Source organism: Diabrotica undecimpunctata, chromosome 9 (genome assembly GCF_040954645.1).
Source record: "Diabrotica undecimpunctata isolate CICGRU chromosome 9, icDiaUnde3, whole genome shotgun sequence".
NCBI classification, from domain to species: domain Eukaryota; kingdom Metazoa; phylum Arthropoda; class Insecta; order Coleoptera; family Chrysomelidae; genus Diabrotica; species Diabrotica undecimpunctata.
In genome coordinates this window covers 12,352,824-12,373,046 of record NC_092811.1, presented here as the reverse complement: position 1 = coordinate 12,373,046, position 20,223 = coordinate 12,352,824, and the positions used below count along the sequence as shown (strand labels likewise).

At 34.6% G+C, this 20,223-nt stretch overlaps 1 protein-coding gene across 1 annotated transcript in view; it reads left to right on the top strand.

Annotated features, from left to right (window-relative positions):
- Positions 1-20,223, top strand: part of mthl1 (adhesion G-protein coupled receptor methuselah-like 1) — a 368,256-nt gene that overhangs the window by 260,711 nt on the left and 87,322 nt on the right. The window lies entirely within an intron of this gene.

Here is a 20,223-nt window from a genome sequence, read left to right as displayed (position 1 = left end):
TTAAAAATTTTGTGCTGTGATTTTTCTTAAAGAAATCCAACATAATTCGTCATCCAAATATTGTTGCTTTCTGCACATACGATGACGTCAATATAACAATTGAGGTTATCAGAAAGGGAAGAGAAGATATCCTGTTCAATCCAGCACTCGCTGGTTTCCCTCTTTCTCATTGGGTATGTATATTAACATAAAAAATGAAAGCCAGGGGACTATATAAAACTCTATTTTAAAAAGAAGTGAAATTAAACATAAATATACATAACCAAACATACAATTATAACTAAACAAGAGTTTATGCAAACTTAAATATTAGTACGAAACGACACACCAAAAGACATAAACAAAACAAAACAAAAATGTCGATTCTAAAAAAACTACTGACCGAAAGCAGTAAAATAATTTCGTATATATACCACCAAAGTAATTAATAAAGAGATAAGGACTAAAATAAGAGCTGCAAAACAAACGTACTTTGAAAACAAATGTTTAGAACTTGAAGAATTACAGGGAAAACATGATTCATTTAATATGTATAAAAAAATAAAAGAACTGACAGGTCAGAACAAAAAACAGGCAAATAACATCGTTGATAGAGACGGAAAACTGATTACCACTAATTTGCATAGAGTAGACAATTGGAAAGAGCATATTGAGGAACTGTTTAGTGATGAAATGCCCAAGCTTGAAATTAACGAAGTAGTTACAGGACCTGACATAACTATGGACAAAATTGAACAAGCAATACGATTAGCAAAGACCCGAAAAGCGACAGGACCAGATGAAATACCGATAGAAATAATAAAGCTCTTCGAAAGTTCAGGTAAAATATCTCTCCTTCATCTGTTTAATAAAATTTATGAAACTGGCTATATACCAACGGATTGGCGGCTGTCGACTTTTGTAAAGATACCTAAAAAAGCAAATGCAAAAAGATGTAGTGACTACCGAACCATCAGCTTGATGAGTTATGTTTTAAAGATATTTCTACGAATTTTGCACTCTAGGATGTACCAAAAAATAGAACAACAACTTGGTGACACACAGTTTGGATTCCGCAATAACCTTGGAACAAGAGAAGCACTATTTAGTATTCAGGTTATGGTACAGAGATGCAGAGATGTCGGACATCCAGTTTATATGTGTTTTATTGACTTTGAGAAGGCCTTTGATCGAGTAAAACATACTGAAATGATAGCCATTCTTCAGCAGGTAAGTATTGATGATAAAGACCTACGCATTATTAAAAATCTTTACTGGCATCAACGTGCAAACATCAGGATTGGCCGGGACACTTCTGAAGAGCTTCAAATACGAAGAGGAGTAAGGCAGGGCTGCATTTTGTCCCCGCTACTATTTAACATCTATTCTGAGTTCGTTTTCAATAAAGCAGTGGATAATGTTCAATGTGGTATAAAAATGAATGGCGTCAATATTAATAATTTGAGATATGCGGATGATACAGTGTTAATTGCAAGCAATTACGAAGAACTTCAACGTGTGATGAATATGGCCTTAAGCTAAACACCGCAAAGACAAAGGTGATGGTCGTCAGTAAAACACCAATACAACCGGAAGTGGTAACAGCTTATAGTGAACAACTGGAGAGAAAACTAACAGTATCACTTACCTTGGTTGTAATCTAAATGAGAACTGGGACATGAGCAAAGAAATTAGAATACGGATAGAGAAGGCCAGAGCTGCATTCTTTAAGATGACGAAACTGTAATTTGAAACAATATTACTTTAAGTCTGAAAATTAGATTAGTGAGATGTTATGTGTTCTCTACTCTTTTGTATGGTGTCGAAGGTTGGACTTTGACGGATACACTTCTCAAGAAACTGGAAGCCTTTGAAATCTGGGTGTATCGGAGAATCCTACGAATGGTAGATTGAAGAAGCGGGCCAGGTCGAAGAAGATCGTCATGGCTTAGAAACCTGAGAGATTGATTTAACAGATTCTCTGCATCTCTTTTCTAAGCTGCCGTCAACAAAATTACTATAGTAAATTTGATACCCAACGCTCGATATTCAAGCTCGGCTCATGAAGAAGAAAGAAGAAGATATATACCACGTTATAAAGAGAAATAATATACAAAAAAAAAACATAAAAATATGGATATATATGTCAATGGCATAAAAAAAATTAATAATGCGGTGCATACAAATAATTAATACAATTATTAATACAAAAAACACGTGAAATATAATCGGTGTTAACAAAATACAAATATAGAATACAGTAAATAAGCTAAAATGAATGTTTATATATACGTAAAATGTTCTTTTTTTGACAATGTTCAATCGCGATCGCGGCACAAATGAGATAAAGTTCTAAACAAATAGAAATCTATATACCAAGTAAGCGTACTTGACGTATATACAGCAACAAGATAAATGGTGTAGTGTACCTTACCCAATGAATTGATAGCACCACCGCTATCACAAAAAACGTCTTCACCGACGCACAGACACCACACAAAATTGACAATGCAACCTTACTGCATTTGACGACTGTCCCGGTCCCCTGACCGAAGCGAAGTATCAGGTACTCTTAACCCAAAACGCACGTCTCTCTCATATGGCATATTGAAATCATCCCTTATCTCAAACTTACCTCTTTGTCATTTTGCAGATGGCCCGTCTTGTAATATGTAGTTTTTAACACAGATGTATTTTTGTACGGGCTGTAAGCTGTAATCTTACACCCTGTCCCTAACTCTGCGAATATTTGAATCAACTGTCGGTCCATTAGCGAACGATATCTTAATGCTGTTTAACCGTTAAATACAAAATCTACTGATATAAGTAGATACTGTAAGATGGATATCAGTAGTTTCATTGACTTAATTTCTTTCCTTTTCAATAATAATTATTTCACTTATAAAGAAATAATTATAAAACAAAATTGGGGTACCTATGGGAACCAAGATTTGACCTATCTTAGCTAATTATGTTGTGGACGGTTTGCTAGACATTGTGATCCCAGTCTTATCTTTCCGTCTAAGTTTTATTAAAAAATATGTAAATGACCTAATACTAGCCATCCTTAGAGATCTATTCCTTCGTTTTATCATTTTGTAAGCAAAGTTTGTATAAATTCAGTTCAGTTTGATACTCAGTTATTCAGATATTTTTCTGGTTTGAGTAATAATACTACTGCAAAAAAAATCAATAAGTTTTATGCTTATATCGATTTACATTATTTCTCCTCATTTCCGATACTATTATTTGCCTTTTTTTATTTCTTATTACCGTAATCAATATATTTTAAAAGCATAACGGTACAAGGCAGGACTTAAAGGGCAATAAACCAGTATTTTAATTTTTTGCTAGCGATAATTTCTTGATACACCCATCTCTCGCGAAAAACACAACGGGAATGAATATTTCATACTTAATAAAAAGCGAGCTGTAGGTTTACTCATTCATATTCATAACGTTGATCACGATCATCTCCCGAGACAACGAGTGCACTTATATAGAAGCATTATTTATTACTACACCATCAGAAACCACTCCTAACAGTTATTCCTTATTTATAGAGTATTGCAGCAATTAACACCGATCCTTGAAACAATTTCAAATTACAATTACCAAGTTTGCTAATTCGTTATAATACTTCATCAATGTATTTTTTCGCAATAACAAGTATTTTTAACGACAATTTGCCACTTACATTTAGATGTAGACTAGTACCTAAAAACAAGTATTAAGTACTGAATTTATTGTTTGAAAAAATAACTTCCATAAAGATAAGCGGCACACTTCTGTGTGAGTTTAAACAGTTTTCTACGTACGGTTTTCACTCTCAAGAAGGTCATTCTAAACCTGGAGTTCTAGGTGTCACCGAGAATCCAGATCCCAGATACCAAGTTGGTATCTGGGATCATATCAATATCAATTTTTTAGTAATATCTCTTAATCAAACACTTCTGTTTAAACGTCTCGCACCATGTCTTCTTTAATGTTCCTTCCCTAATTCTTCCAAAAATTTGCAACTCAGCAATTTTTGGTATCGAATGAGTAACACTTTGGAGTTAAACATATCCTAACTATCTTAACCTATCTACCTATCTATCAAGACTTCTGATTTCAATCGTTTATTCATGAATTATTATTATGAATCCCACGCCAAAAATATGATTATTTTTATCTCCGCTGTAGTAGAGAGTGTAATCTTTTTTTCTATGCTAGCACTACCTGTCCACCTGATTTCTTAAAGTGCTATAATGTCTGCTGAATATTCATTAAGTGTATTGGACAGACTTCTTAGTTTACCTGCACTATACAGCGTACGCACATTCCAAGTAAATAAACCAAAATCATTAACTTTATTTCGTTTGCAAGTCGTCGACAAAAAATCCGTCCGGCTGATTGTTTTGAAGTTTCCGTAATAGAAGAATTTTTACGGGAGGGGGTGTTAACCCACTGCTCAACCTCCAAACCTGGAAGACCAGTTCACCCGCTCTTGTGAGTTGCCGCACCAAACTTCCACCCGGGTTGGATACCGGATCTCCAGTTGGGGAGTAGAAGAGGCTAAGTGGAGTAAACTGGAATCAACTCCATATTTTCGCATCCTATTCCTTCGCCCCCCCCCCAGATAGATAATGAGCCTTAGACAAAATGATCTCCTTCATATTTAAGTTATAAAGTTCCCACTAAGAGAGGAAAATTTGTTTTTAAAATATGCAAAATAAATCGTGTTTAGCTTAAATATGCAATGTTGTTTGAAATAAGTAAAAATATGCAGTATATGCATCTATATGCATATAATCTGCTCTCTAATAATAATCACCTTATTTGAAAATTGTCTTGTTACTTTTTTTCTACTAAATTACGCATTAAACCAACAGCTAATCATAGATTCACTGTGAAATTTCAAGTCACACTCTTTCCAATCACACCCTTTCGTCTAAAAAAAACTGAAATCCGTTTCTTATGATTCACTATCACTGCTTGGGAATAAACATTACAGGGGGACTGTAGACAAATTATTGGTCGAGAGACACATAATTTCCTGTAAACCAGATAAGGCAATAGGGAGGTGTTGATAACTAACCATAAAATCTCTCTTTATCCGATTTACTATTTTAATTGGAGTCTCGCGATGACACAAACGAACTGAGTTGTACATGTGCGGTAGGTGTGTAGATGTCATCTCGGCGCAGTTTAGACGCCGATAAAATTGATTGACTTTTCCGTTGTAAAAATGTGAAAGCTCTTACAAAAAGAATTAATATAATTAATAGGTGGTACGAGAAAATGATGAATACACTGTAACATTTCAGTTTAGGTGGTTATATTTAAAATACACTACGCTCCAAAACTAACGTATAATTTAATAATAACGTATAATTATTATTTTGAGTTGTAATGAAAAAATTTTTGTTTGTTCTTTTCTGCTTTATGGTTGTTTTAGAACATCTTAAATAAAAAAAACTTTTCTTTTTTTACAAAAAATGTATTGAAATTAACAATATAACATCATAAATCTAAACATCTAAACAAACAACTGATCTAAACAAACTAACATTATAAATTAATGACGAAATTGAAATTTTTAAAGTTGAAGAAAATACTAGTACCGTGTACTAGTATCAAGTATTACCTCCTCTGGCATTTATTACTGCTTGACAACGATCTCTCATACTGAGAATAATCGTTCTGATTTCTTCTTGATCGTCGGTCTATGATGTCCCAAACATGTCCTATTGGGTTGAGGTCAGGACTTCTCGCAGGCCAATCCATGGCAGGAATTCCAACCTCCTGACGACACTGCTGCACAATTCTTGCCGTGTGTGGCCTGGCATTATCTTGCATAAGCATGAAATTATCACCAATAAATGGTGCAAATGGCACCGTACGAGCCTCTAAATTAATCCCACCCCACTGTACAGTCCCTACGGTGTTACACTGTTCGTAGCGTTCCCCAGGCCTTCTACACACTCATCTGTCATGTCATACTGTCATCAGAAAAAAGACAGTACCTGGATTCATCGGTAAACTATATTCTTCCCCAACCGTCATTATTCCAATCAACATGTTCACGAACAAAATGAAATATTTGCCTTATATGGTCTCTGGTCAATAATGGGCCAATAGATACCCTTCCAGGGTGTAGGTCGTTTTCGGCAAGTTTTCTTCTAATCGTATTTTGGCTGATTCTAAAGTTATAACGATCCAAATTTGTAGAGAAGTACTGGTAACAAACCTTTGTCTCAGTGTACGAAGTGTCAAAAACCGGTCTTGATTAGGAGTTATAACCCTTCTACGGCCTTGACCGGGTCTTCTCGAGTTACTTTCAGTAACAGAAAAACGTGTTAACACTCTTGAAATGGTTGACTGGGTGACGTTAAAACGTTCAGCGAGTTCTACTTGAGTGTATCCTTCTTCGCGAAAAGTAACGATTCTAAAACAGCCACTTTCTGATAAATTTCGATTTTCTTGCTGCTGGTGGTTCATTTCAAAGAAAAAACACTTAATAAACTTGAAAAACCGCTTTAAACGTTCAGCACAAGGTAATCCAACCCAACTAAATTCGAAATAAAATGAAGCACTATGAGCATGTTTTTAATTTTTTGCAAAAAATGGTAAAAACATCAGCGTTTTTTACCGTTCTTTCGATAAATTTTACAATATACCGGGGGTAACAATAATATATTAGCACAAAAATCGAAACATTAAAATTATTTGATTTACCAGGGTTTTTAAAATTATACGTTCATTTTGGAGCGCAGTGTATTAGAAGACAAAAAAAAAACAGAATATTACAATTGAAGTAAAATTTCCACAATAATTGAATCGCATATGATTTATAATTGAATAAACAATATGGTTTTTAGCATAACTCTGTAGATGAACTGCATTTGCCAGCCTGTATCAATTACAGTTTATAAAAATAATTATTTAAACGAAATGTCGAGAATTATTTCATTCAATTCGAAACAAATCTGACAGCTGCTAGCTATTTTATTAAGTATTATATAAATTTAAGTGCTTTTTTATTGCAATTTCGATTAAAAATCAAAACTTTATTCTCTATACTCTATTTTTGTATAAATTATTATCAAGGAAAAAACAAAGGAAAAGACAGTTAAGATTTGATTTCACGTACTAGAAGGCACAGATTAAAGCAAAAATCTGAATTTGGTTTCGAAAATTAGTTTTCGGATTTTAATATCAGATGTCGCTATTTGCGTCTATACGAAGCCATGTTAGAGTTGCTTCCTAAGACAGAAAATATTTATTTTCACGTTGAGAGCGACTGTGAAAGCCGTTCTGAAGAGGCCTATTAGGCCGAAATACGTATAAGCTGATGCACAGGCTCCCTGTACGTGAAATCAAATCTTAACTGTCTTTTCCTTTTTATTCCGATATACTCTGTACGAGTACTAGAAACCAATTCGCTAAGAATTTTGCTTAGTTGAGGAAATATGTTGTGGAATGCAATTTTTAGATTCCCCATGTCTCTAATAACATCTTTATCAACGTCTGTTTTGCCTTGCAATTCTTAGAAGGCACAGACTAAAACAAAGTTCTGAATTTGGTTTCGAAAATTAGTTTACGGATTTTAAATTATTATCAATTGGTTTAAAAATAAACAATTCCAATTTTAATTAAAATATGCTTCCTTCCTCCTAGGAAGGAGGATATGCTTTTCAATGTGTTGACGAGGATTGACAGGTCCAAAAGTTTTTAATTTATCAGTTGCGTACTGGTGTCAAGGAAATGTAAATGCAATAGAAAGCAAAAAGACAAAATTTTGGTTTTTATTTTGTAATGGAAGTTTATATGGTTTTTGTTGTAAAATTAACAAAGTATTTAGTGACAAAACTGTTGTTACAGTATTGAAGGTAAAATAATAAAGAAGTTTTTGTTGCAGTTTCACAACTGTATACAAAAATTGTTAAAATATTAAGAGAATTTTTGCTAGTTTTGATTCTCCCCGAATAGTTAGCCAAGATTTTGCTTACAAAAACCCAGACACTATGGAACAATTAAGCGGTTGTTAATACAAAGTTGCAATGAGTAGGCTGTTCATTCATACATTGTTGTGGACAATAATGCATAAAGAAATGAGTGTATTTCGTTCAAATTGCACATCGCTTGGCTATCTATCGCCCACACGTAGCGTCAACGAGTTCCATTTGAGAATCTGCACAGACTTGTGTTTGAGTTGAGGGGTAACGCTGGTTACCTCGTTATACTGTTGTGGTGGCTGTATGTCTAAGAAGACATGGATTTCGGCAACTGGTGCTACCATTCCATTTAGGTAAAATACAGCCTATACTATTTGTTGTCAAAATTACATTGCTGCTATATCCAGTACCGTTTACGTCAGTACACCATATTGTTCTGAAGCTATTTTCTTGTGGCATTTTAAATTAATTACTATTTAAATGGGAATAAGCCACAATTAAAGGTTAATATACGTTTATTGACGTTTCAATTTCCACTTCTGAAATCGTTCTCAACATACAAACATTAGTAAATTAAACAAATTTTGTTTTTTGTTACTTAGTGAAAAATTCTTCTAATAATTTAATTTTATCTGACTCATCTATATTGACAATTTAGACATACATTATACATTTTAAAGTAGACGACTTTAAAATGATATTGCCAATATTGTTGAGTTGCGTTCCTGGGACGACTTTACTTATAAGATAGTTCATTCGATTACATGAAATCAACTTTAACTTGAGAATATCCGTCAGAAAAGATCATAACATGTAATTCGTCTTTAAAAAGACAAATACATGCCATGATGACAGTAAAATTCTCCTGTTAGTGATTCCATAGTAAATTATGAGGGAAAAACCAGGAAAAAACCTCATAATACTATCCCGACATGGTAAGTATTTGATCGTGCATTTAGTTTACCTTCAATAAACACCAAATTCCGATTTTATATGTTTGTTATTTAAAAAACATAAATGATGTATTCTCTATATGTTACTGACTTACCAATACTGGTATTTTCCTTTTAATAACTTCCTCTTTCAATATGGGTAACCAGATCCTACTACATTCTGCCGAGGAATTCGCGACACAATTGGTCTCATTTAGCATAATTAGAGCCGCTTTTTGATTTTTCTCTTTTTACCATCCGTTTCTTTTAGGACTATATTTGAATCATTCCAATGAACCCTATGTTCATTATCCCATACGTGTTTACATATTTGAGATCTATCAAATTCTCTATTTTTAATATAGGATTGATGTTCACTTAAATGTTCACATTTAATGGCCTTGATGTTTCACCTAAATAAAACTGATCGCATTCACAAGGTATTTTATAAATGCAATTCCTTGTCCTTTCTTGTTTATTGTTAGGTTTGGTTTTGGACAAAATAGATCTCAACGTGTTTGTTGTTTTGAATGTTGTTGAAATATTGAATTTATTTCCTATCCTTTTAAGCTTTTCCGATAATCCTTTTATGTATGGTATTGTTATTTTCCTCGTATTATTCCTTGTATATGCTGTAGGATCTCGTTCTAAGTTGTTTTGTTCTATTCGATCGATTGTTGAAAATTCCTTATTTATAAACGATAAAGGATAATCACTTTTTAATAAAACAGATGTTAACAAATGTTTTTCCTCCAAGAACGAATTTTCGTTAGAACAAGTAATTTTGGCTCTATCGTATCGTATAACGTATCTATACGTTTATATCATAAACGTATTTTAACCTTTAATTGTGGCTTATTCCCATTTAAATAGTAATTAATTCATACACCATATTAAAAAATAAGATTAGATACTTAACATACGATCGCTGAAACTGCAAATAAAACGTTTAAGACAAGAAATATCATTGCAAAAAGCAAGGTGAGTATGATGCACGTACTACAGGAAGTTTTTCATTCAGAAAAATTCCTTTTAAATACGTAAATTTTGATCATTGCAACTAGTGAATAAATAACTATGACTGGAATATTTTACAGAAGTGTCGGATTTCTCGATACTATTAAAATCAACTAATACGTATATAGCTACAATAACCAAAAAATAACGTGGGTATAAAACGTACTGTTAGAAAAAGGTGTGAATGGCTGTTACAAACCATTAAATTAATGCATGGCTGCATCCTCAACTAAAAAACGTCTCGATTTTATTATTTTATTAAGCCATAATAAAGCTATTCTGATATGTCTTTATTCATACACACGTATCACATACTTTATTCGTATGTACAATACAAAAGCATCTGGTATCAGCTTTGTAATATAATAGATTTATTTATGTATACACGCTTTTAGAAATAGTTTTGTTGAAAACATGTCTCAACTTTTTTTAAAGTGCATAGTTCTCGACATATAATATATGGTGGGTGTTCCTGTAGTCAGCCGCGTCAATGATCGGCCAGAAATCATTAAACACAATAAGACACTGAAAAATTTATTTTAAATTATTCTCACTACAGCTGTTTCAGCCAAAGCTTGTTTCTGTTTAGAACAAACAACAACTTAAGCCAATATATTAAGAACAACAAAAGCTAAAAGAATAAGCAATTACACAACGGTGTATACAAACTTAAACGTGGCGACTGCCCAAAAACTTACATCGGTCAAACTGGTAGAACTTTTATCAAACGTATATCAGAACATAAAAGGGCTTTCAATAATAGAAAAACAGATTCTAAGTACGCATTTCACCTTTTTAGACCATAACCATTCTTTTAATTACAAATTTCAAATTCTTTACATTGAAAATAACGGCCTTCCATCCATCCATCCAATGACACTACAGCCCAAATCGGGCCTTGGCCTCCTTCAACAGGCTTCTCCAATCATTTCGATTTACCGCTGTTCTTTTCCATGAACGCGTTCCCAGGCAGTTCCTGGCATCCTCATCGACTTCGTCTTTCCATCTCTTTTTAGGTCTTCCAACAGGTCTTTTTCCCTGCATTCTACAATTTAGTAATTTTCTGGAGATTCTATTCTCATGCATGCGGACTACGTGCCCTGCCCATCGCAATCTCTGCAGTTTAGTGTATTGTGCTAGAGTTGGTTCGCTATATTGCTTGTATATTTCTCTATTATAAATAGAAACTTTTTTATTTCCTGGGTTTGTCGGTCTGATGTAAATAAAACTATTTAACTTTGCTTAAACGTTTTCAATAAAGTGCTTATTTTCAATAAGCACTCTATTTTACTTCATAAACATTACATTTTACAATTAATTTCCATGTTTACACTTTTTTCCAAGTTGGATGATTTTTATTTCTAACATTTCGTCGTAATTCGTCCAAAGAAATATCATCTTCGCTATCCGAACTGCTTTCTAAATCCATCTCTGGGATAATAATATCTGATTCATTATTATCTATTATATAATCTTCATAGTCTGACTTTGGGGCTAATATAATAGGGGAAATATCATCATCTGATTGCCCTTCGTCTTCACTATCACCTGGTATGTTCTTCACTACCACAAGAGTTTCACCATAAAAGTTTTTTGGATCCATTATCTAAAATAAAAAAAAAATAATACCTACAGCGCATATTGTGGCATACATGGTACATAGATGGTATATGTGGCATATTTTTGATAAAAAAATACCAAAATATAAAGAAATACGTGAAAATACTTACAGAAATTCTTTTTTTAAGGTCTATCCTTGATGTCAGTATTTTTTTTTGTACACAAATATTCAGTAGAAACTTTGATAATTGCATATCAAATTGCACAATTCTTATGAAAAGTTGTCAGACAGCGGCCATTTGCAAATTTTCATAAAAGTTTACTTTGCTGCATTGAGATGGCGCTTTATTACCGGTTATACGAAATATGTGCTCTATATCTCATGCATAAATACTTTAAAATAAGATTCGATCTCTAACGGTTAGGTATAAAACTAAGTATTGTGCCATATATGACCCACTATGCGGTAAGGGGTCTCAGTTGGGTTTGAGTAGTATAGGTCATTCTTAGTTTAACCGCAGCTTTATGATTTTGGTTTTTGCTCGGGGTGATGAGAATTGCTTTCTCCTAATGTCTTCAAGGCATCCATATATTATATTTGTGGTTTAAGTTATTTTTGTTTTAGTTCTTCCTCTTTTTTTTTATTGCTGGCTAATTTAATTCCCATGTACACTGTTTCCATCACCTGTTCAATTATTTTGTCTTGAATTACCAATTATGTAGATTGAAATATTTTAGAATCCACCAGAAGAAAAAGAAAACCTGTTTAAGCAAAAATTAAGAGAGCAATAATCCAATGCCTCTGCATTTTTATATCTCTGATAATCCCATAATCATTCTTCATCATTGCATCGAAGTATTTATTGCGTATCTATTTCCAATAAAAATTCAACTAAAATCTCCCCGTCTAAAAATTCCTTCTTGCTCCATAACACTCAATCATACCCAACGAAACACGCGTCAACTGAAACCTTTGTCCGGTTATTTAAACAAACTTGCTAACATCATCTGATAAAGAAATCCCCATTATACAAAGCATCCATGATTTAAATCTTGCAAGTCTCTTTTTATTCACCCTTAGATCGTTTTTCGAAGGGTAGTTTACAAGTCTGATGAAATGGAAGTGATTGTCTATTGCCGCGGGAGGTGTGCATTTTTCTGCTTTTGGATTTGGGGTGAGGGTGAGTATCAGAGGCTTTCTTTGTGAAGGGTTTGTATTTACAAAATAGTATTCGTACCTTTTGAAAGTTTCAATTTGAATTGTAAATGTTTTAGTCGTTTTTGACGTTTTTCGTACGTCGGTTGTACATATAAGCAAGACAAAAGTTAAAAAGTTTTACAAAAAAGTAAATTTAAGAATTAAACATGTGAAATATTAGACTATTATATTATTTATTATACTTATGAATAAGAAAGGAGTGGGGGTACATAAAAAGTTATCGAATTAAGGCTGGACTGTACAGGAAATACTTGTAACTGAGAGAAGCATTGAACAAAAATGGAGAACACAAGCCAAAATATAAATCTGACAGCTTAACAACGAGTGAGACGGATGTGTACGCCAAAAAACAAGCAATAATGCAATAATAGTTAACCCAACCTGTAGAAACTTGCATGCACATCAGGATATTCGGGTATATAGGTACCACTCCTCCGAGGCCCAATCTATCCACACTCCTTATAGCACGTCAATACGTTATGGAGGTCCCCCTCCTCCACCTCTATCATTTATCCTTCGTAAGGATCTGGTGACGTTATGGTATTTGACGAATGGTTGCTATCCATTCTTCTCTCTCCTGAGCGCGGTGTGCTGCCTCAGACAGAGAGTAACCGGTAGCGCACTTTATTTGGTCTGACCATCGGAGTGGGGATCTTTCTCGGGTTCTTTTACCATCTACCTTGCCTTCAACCACCAACCTCTCCATGCCTTCCATTGTCTGGTAATGTGTCCAAAGTACCTCAATATATATTTTGGTAAATAATTGATGGATTCGACCGTTACTTGATGGAAATTCATTTTATGTAACAATAAAACACTGAAAACTTTGTTTTCAAAACTTCCACAAATTTTTATTTTAACTTCTTATCACTACAGCTGTTTCGGCTGATTGCCTTTCTCAAGTGAAAGGCAATCAGCCGAAACAGCTGTAGTGATAAGAAGTTAAAATAAAAATTTGTGGAAGTTTTGAAAACAAAGTTTTCAGTGTTTTATTGTTACATATATTTTGGTATTGATGTCGAGTTCTGTCAATATTGAGACATTTGTGCGATGTGCTGCCCAGGATATGCGCATCATTCTACGATATACCCACATTTCAAAGGCCATTATACGTTTAATGGTCCAAATTTCTGACGCATAGGTAGCGATAGGAGAGATAAGCGTCCGTACTAGGCGCACATAAGGTCCGTACTATCTCTTCTTCGCATCCACCACTGTTTGTGATAACAGAACCAGCCAGTATTTCTGGCTGGTTATTTTTAATTCGATCGATTATCATTACCTTGGTCTTCTGTACATTAATTTTAAGTCCATATTCACGACTAATAGTATCTAGTCTGTTCATGATGTATTCAAGTTCATTTGTTGATGATGCTAGTACTTAATTGTCATCAGCATAGCAGAGATTGCTGATTTTTCGTTATGGAGGTAACTAGTATTAAAATATTTGCCATATGGGAGTCCTGGATACAAGGATCCTCATACAAGGGTTAGCATAAGTCAGGCAAGAAATGTTGTCAAATAAATTACAAAAAGGATTCGAAAAAGGGGTTCAACACTGTAGGTGTTCAAATTAATGCCCATTTTAAATAAATGCATTTACTGCAACGTTTCGCAACGGAGAGGCAGGACTGGCGAAGCACGTTAAGCTGTCTGCGAAGATTTTCAAATTCTTCTTCAATTACAATTCGGAGATCGGGAAGGGCGCGTGGTACTCTAGCAAAAACGCGGTCCTTGAGAAGGCTCCATGGGAAGAAATCACAGGGTGTCAGGTCACATGACTGTGCGGAACACTCAACGATTCCTCGTCTGCCTATCCATTCACCAAAATGAACATTAAGCTCCCGCACATATAGATCGCGAGTATTGGATCGTTGTCCATTTGCCCAAGTAAATCTTTGAGCATTTTCAGATAACTTTGGCCCGTCACGTTTGCCTCAAAAAAGTATGGACCCATGAGACCTCCCGCATAAATACCTGCCCACACACCCCTCTATTTGAAATTGAAATATCTTCTAAATTAATCAGGCTTATCCGAATGACGATGTCAGGACACAGTCTCTTAAGTACAGATACAACATATGAGGACCGACCCATTTCAAATAACATTAGGATTAAAACAGCATTGCTTAAATTGAATAAATCAGTCCCACTGGCAGCATATGCAGATGACATCAAAGCAACAGATGAGAATACGTATACGGAACTTACATAACATGCTAGACAAATAGATCTATCAATACACGAAAATCCTATCTTAACCTCGGCCAAGGAAATTCTTGGTGAAAGAAATATAAATAAAAATAAATCGTTTCCAATGAAATACATGTCAACCAAAACACAGGAGAGATACCATAATTACAAGACAATTAGAAACGAAACACATGCACTTCTAAGAAAAATAAAAAATGATCACTGGGAACGCTTTTCAAAAGAAATGGAACATGATTTTTACGGTTTGCAAAAGGAAATATGGCGCTTCATAAGAGGTCAAAGAACGGAGGTAAAGGAACTAATAGAAGTGGCTGATTTTACTACTTTTAATATCGTCTTTGACTACATTTCGAAAGCACATTACTTTATTGACCAAAGAACGAGTCACATCAGATTCATATTTTTTACAAAACTCAGAGGCTGACTTTACAAGTTGTTCGTCATAAAAATGGAACAAAGTATCTGGATTTAAAAAACTGAACGTATCAGATATACACACCATAGATTTAAACCTTTCGTAAGAATATCAACTGGTGCAGCACGAGTTGTGCATTATAGATTGTAAATAAAGTGAAAGATAATAAATAAACAAAAATATATAATTTTTATTATCATACTCAAGGTCTAAACCCTATGCTTTTTCTCCATAGTATCGCCTATGGAGAAAAAGCAAACATAACCAGAAAATAGAGACACTGGCTATTTAATAGAAGGGTGAAAGAGAATTTTAAATAGTTGCATAAGCTCCTACCCTACGATATAAATGTTAATTATCGCTAAGTAATAATTCTCTCCCCTGTTATACTTAAAGGATACGCTCGTGTAAAACGTATTCGCAGAAGCATACTAATGCAAAGTAAACGATTTTATAATCACGACTGCGTAAACTGACACAAGAAATCTGAGGTAATGTCCTGTTCCTGGGTAACTAAATCTTCTGTGGAAATATTATGTTACCAAGACATTCTACTCTTTTAGCACCAGCGATCATTTGCATTCTGCGAAGATTATAGTACAGTTTATGGATTAAATTTAAACCTATTATGGTGTTAAATAACACTAATATATTATAGTAGATCCGCTGTATCTCATCATTTGTATTATAGCAAATAAACCAAAACATGTGAGCCAACTTACGTCTGTTATAAGAATTACAAAATGCCTAATATTACTATGGACGTTTTTATTCGATCTTATATATATACAAGGATTTCCACAGTTTTCACTGTATTCCTTTACTCAACCGTTTTCTCCAATTTTTCCTGTTTAGCCATTCCCCTTCCTGTAGGGTTCTTCTACTCATTGCTTCGTCCACCTCATCTCTGAAAGATCTTCGGGGTCTGCCTCTCTTTTTTCTTCCTATCGGGCTCCACTCTGTTATTCTATTTATCCACCGATTTTGGTCTGCTCTTCTGACATGTCCGTACCAGGTTAACCTCTTCTGTTCGATGTAGTCTATTATGTCGGAGTTCATTCCCATTCTCCTCTTAATCTCCATGTTATTTATTCTATCTCTTCTTGTTACTCTGCATCTTCTCCTTAGGAATTCCATCTCTGTTGCTCTTATTTTGTTTTTGGTTTTCTTATTTATTGTCCAATTTTCACACCCATAAGTGAGGATACTTCTTGTCATGGTATTATATATTTTTTTCTTTGTTTTCATGCTGATGTTCTTATCCCATAGTACCGGGTTCAATTTTCGTATGCAGTCTCTTGTTTGTCCTAGTCTATTTTTTATATCTTCCTCCGTTGTTCCTTTGTTTGATATTATGAAACCTAAATACTTATACTTGTCTGTTCCTTTGATTTGTTTACCTTCGTCTATTTCCAGCTTGTTTTATTTCTGTATTCTCCGTTGTTAGGTATTCAGTTTTCTTTAGGTTTATTTCCATTCCATTCTTTGTATATTCCTGCTCCAGTTTTCTCATCATAAAACTGAGGTCATCCTCGTCTTGTGCGATCACTATTTGGTCGTCGGCAGAACTATTCGATCTTCTATTTCATTTATTACATTTTGAAAACTGGGTATACATTTTTGAATCTAATTTTCCATTTTTTTGGAAACCTACAAGTTGTCCAGTAACAACTACAGTGAATAAATATTTAAACCGAAGTAATGATAAATAGAAGTGTTTTCATTTACAAACAAAAACAAAAATCCGCAAGAAATAAACTGGCAATACTGCAATATTTTGCCAAATTGTTAATTCACTAAAGTCGCTATTGTAGATGCATAGGGAGTTTGCTGTATGGTTGTTCATTAAAAGTTACTTCAATGACATCATTTCATTCTTATCGTAAAAGAACTTTATCTTCGACACTTTTTCTTAAAATATTTAATTAGTATGATATAATATCCACAGTGTTTTTTACTTTTTTCAATTTTATTAATAGCCAAGAATGCTTTCTGTGGGTTCAACGACTGCTTGTAATAAATAATGCATATAAAGATTTAAATTGCCTTTAGATGCAGTTTTTGTTCTGCCAATTTGCAATAGTTAATTACAACCGACTGCTTCGGTAAGTGGATATGAATATAAACTGGCGTAAGAAGACCCTTTGTCTATCCGATAAATTTTTCCAATTACTTAAATGCTTAGAAATAAATGCGGAAATTATCTACAGATTGTATCTACTAGAACACTATAGGGAAGATTATTTAAACAAATACTACATATTTCTCAACATTTTAGTTAATAATGTAAATAAAACACTACGTCAAGGGTGGATATGTATTGTTCGAGAGTCTCACATGTTTGTCAATAATAATTTATTTATTCAAAGACTATTTATACCTGTATAAAATTTTCGAACACATCTGGACGTTGAGAGTAGTACAGCTTTCTGCATAGTCTTGTAGAAGTCCCAGTTTAAAAGCTATCTTTTGATGGAGGATCTTCCCTACTGCTTCATGCCGTTCCTTATATTCTTCTTCTTCTTCCTATGCCGTCCCCATTAACGGAGGTTGGCGACCAGATTTTTAAAAGCTTCTCTGTCTTTTGCAACGTGGAATAATTCGTCTACAGTCATGTTTGTCCAGTCTCGAATATTTCGCAGCCATGACTTCCTCTTTCTACCTATTCCCTTTTTGCCATCGACTCTACCCTGCATGATGACCTACAGAAGGCTATATTTATCTTTAAGGCATACTTTTATCGTTCTCAACAATTTTTGGTCTCGACCCATTCTTCTCAGCACTTCCTCATTGGTGACCCTGGCAGTCCATGGGATTCTCAACATTCTCCGGTATATCCAAAGTTCAAAGGCTTCAATCTTTTTAACTATTTGCGCTTTTAGTGTCCATGTTTCTACCCCGTACAATAGTTGCGACCAGACGTAACATTCAACAAACCTCAGTCTCAGCGCAATATTCAGATTTTTGTCACAGAACAATTGTTTGAATTTTAAGAACGCTGCCCTTGCCATTTCTATTCGTACCCGGATCTCTTGGTCTGGATCTAATTCTGTGTTGATGTAAGCTCCCAGATATTTATATTTTGTCACTCTCTCTATTTGCTGTCCACCAAGAGTTAGTTGTTCATTATTTATTGGACTCCTTGATACTATCATAAATTTGGTCTTATCTGTGTTGATGTCAAGTCCCATTTGAATGCATTCACTATTTATTGCATCTAGTAAAGTTTGTAGATCTTCTATACTCTCAGCCATAATTATTCAGTTGCAGCTATCCTTATATTCAGTTGCAGCAAATGCCTGGCAACCCCTTGTAAGATGTTGGATGGTTTCTTGGGCTTGACATCTATATCGGCATTTTTCGTTTTGGACCTGAGGGTTTTTGACAATATATTTCAGATAATTTTTGGTTGGTATAACCTGATCCTGAATGGCAAGTAATTAACTTTCTGTTTCAGGGAACATCTTTACTGATGTCAACGAATAGTTCGACGCTATATTGTCGACATAGTCCTGACTAACTTCATTCGTATGTCGCCCGTGCAGAGGTTTACCAATCCAGGTGCGCATTTTTTCGTTCTTAGTAAGATGGTTTATGCGCATTTCTGGTTCCTTCAGTTTGATCGGTATTGTATCATCTACTGCATAAATCGCGCGATGTAGAGTAGATGTCTCGGCCTGCACCTGAAAATAAGTTCTTAAATTAGTAATGTGTTTTTCTAGTTGCTCACTTATATCCATAAGTCCTCGTCCTCCTAAATACCGTGGTAATGTCGTTCTTTCTACTGCACTTTGAGGATGGTGTTTTTGTGCCTTTGTGAAGTGTGTTCGTACTTTTCGCTGAAGAGTTTCTATATCTGTTTTAGCCCACTTAATAATCCCAAATGAGTAGCGCGGAAAATGCGTAGATGTTTAAGATGTTTAAGTGGAACATGGAGCTTTAGTGAAAACTCGCCATCGGGTTCTATTTTGCGCTAAGGCCTTCACCTCATTCCAAGACTTTCCTTGGCGTCTTATCTCGTCCATGATGGATCTTCTCCAAGTTTGTATTGGGCGACCTCTTTTTCTTTTCCCTTGGGGATTCCACTCTAGGGCAGTCTTTGCGATACTGGAACTATTTTTTCGGAGTGTGTGACCGATCCAACCCCACTTTCTGGACTTAATTTCATTTTGTACCCTCTTTTGTTCGGTCAGGTGTAGCAGATCGTCGTTTCTGATGGTGTTAGGCCAGAATATACGAACAATTCTTCGTAGACATTTGTTAACAAAGACCTGCAGTTTGTCTGTGAGGGTGTTTGTCACTTTCCAGGTTTCACATCCGTAGAGTAGAACAGACATGACATTTGATCGGAATATTCGGATCTTTGTCCTTGGGCTTTTCGTATCCTCATACGAATATCGTCTTCTGTACCTCCGTTTTCTGTTATGACACTTCCAAGATACGTAAAGTTTTCCACATTTTCAATCTGCATATTGTCGATAGTAAATAGCGTGTTGTTCCTTGCATTTATTCTCATGGACTTGGTTTTACTAATATTGATTTTCAAACCTATTTTATTGGCTTCAGTGGCAAGTGTTTCCAATTGGTAAGCCAGATCTTGGAACCTTTGACCTAATAGGCAGATATCGTCCACGTATTCTAGATCGCTTAGGCGTGTGGTTAACGTCCATTGTATCCCTCTTGTGTCGGAGTCTAGTTTGGAGAGAACATTGTCTATAGCTATGTTAAAAAGGAACGGAGAAAGCACGCATCCCTGTCTAACTCCAATAAGTACGTCGAATTCGTCACTGTTGATCCCATTGTGTGTCACGCTGCATTTCACATCAGTATATAGTGACTTTATTATAGAAATTATTTTTTGCGGAAAGTTTCTTAGCTCTAAAATTTTCCATACAGCAGCGTGAGACAAGCTATCAAAGGCACGTTCAAAATCAACAAAAGCCATGT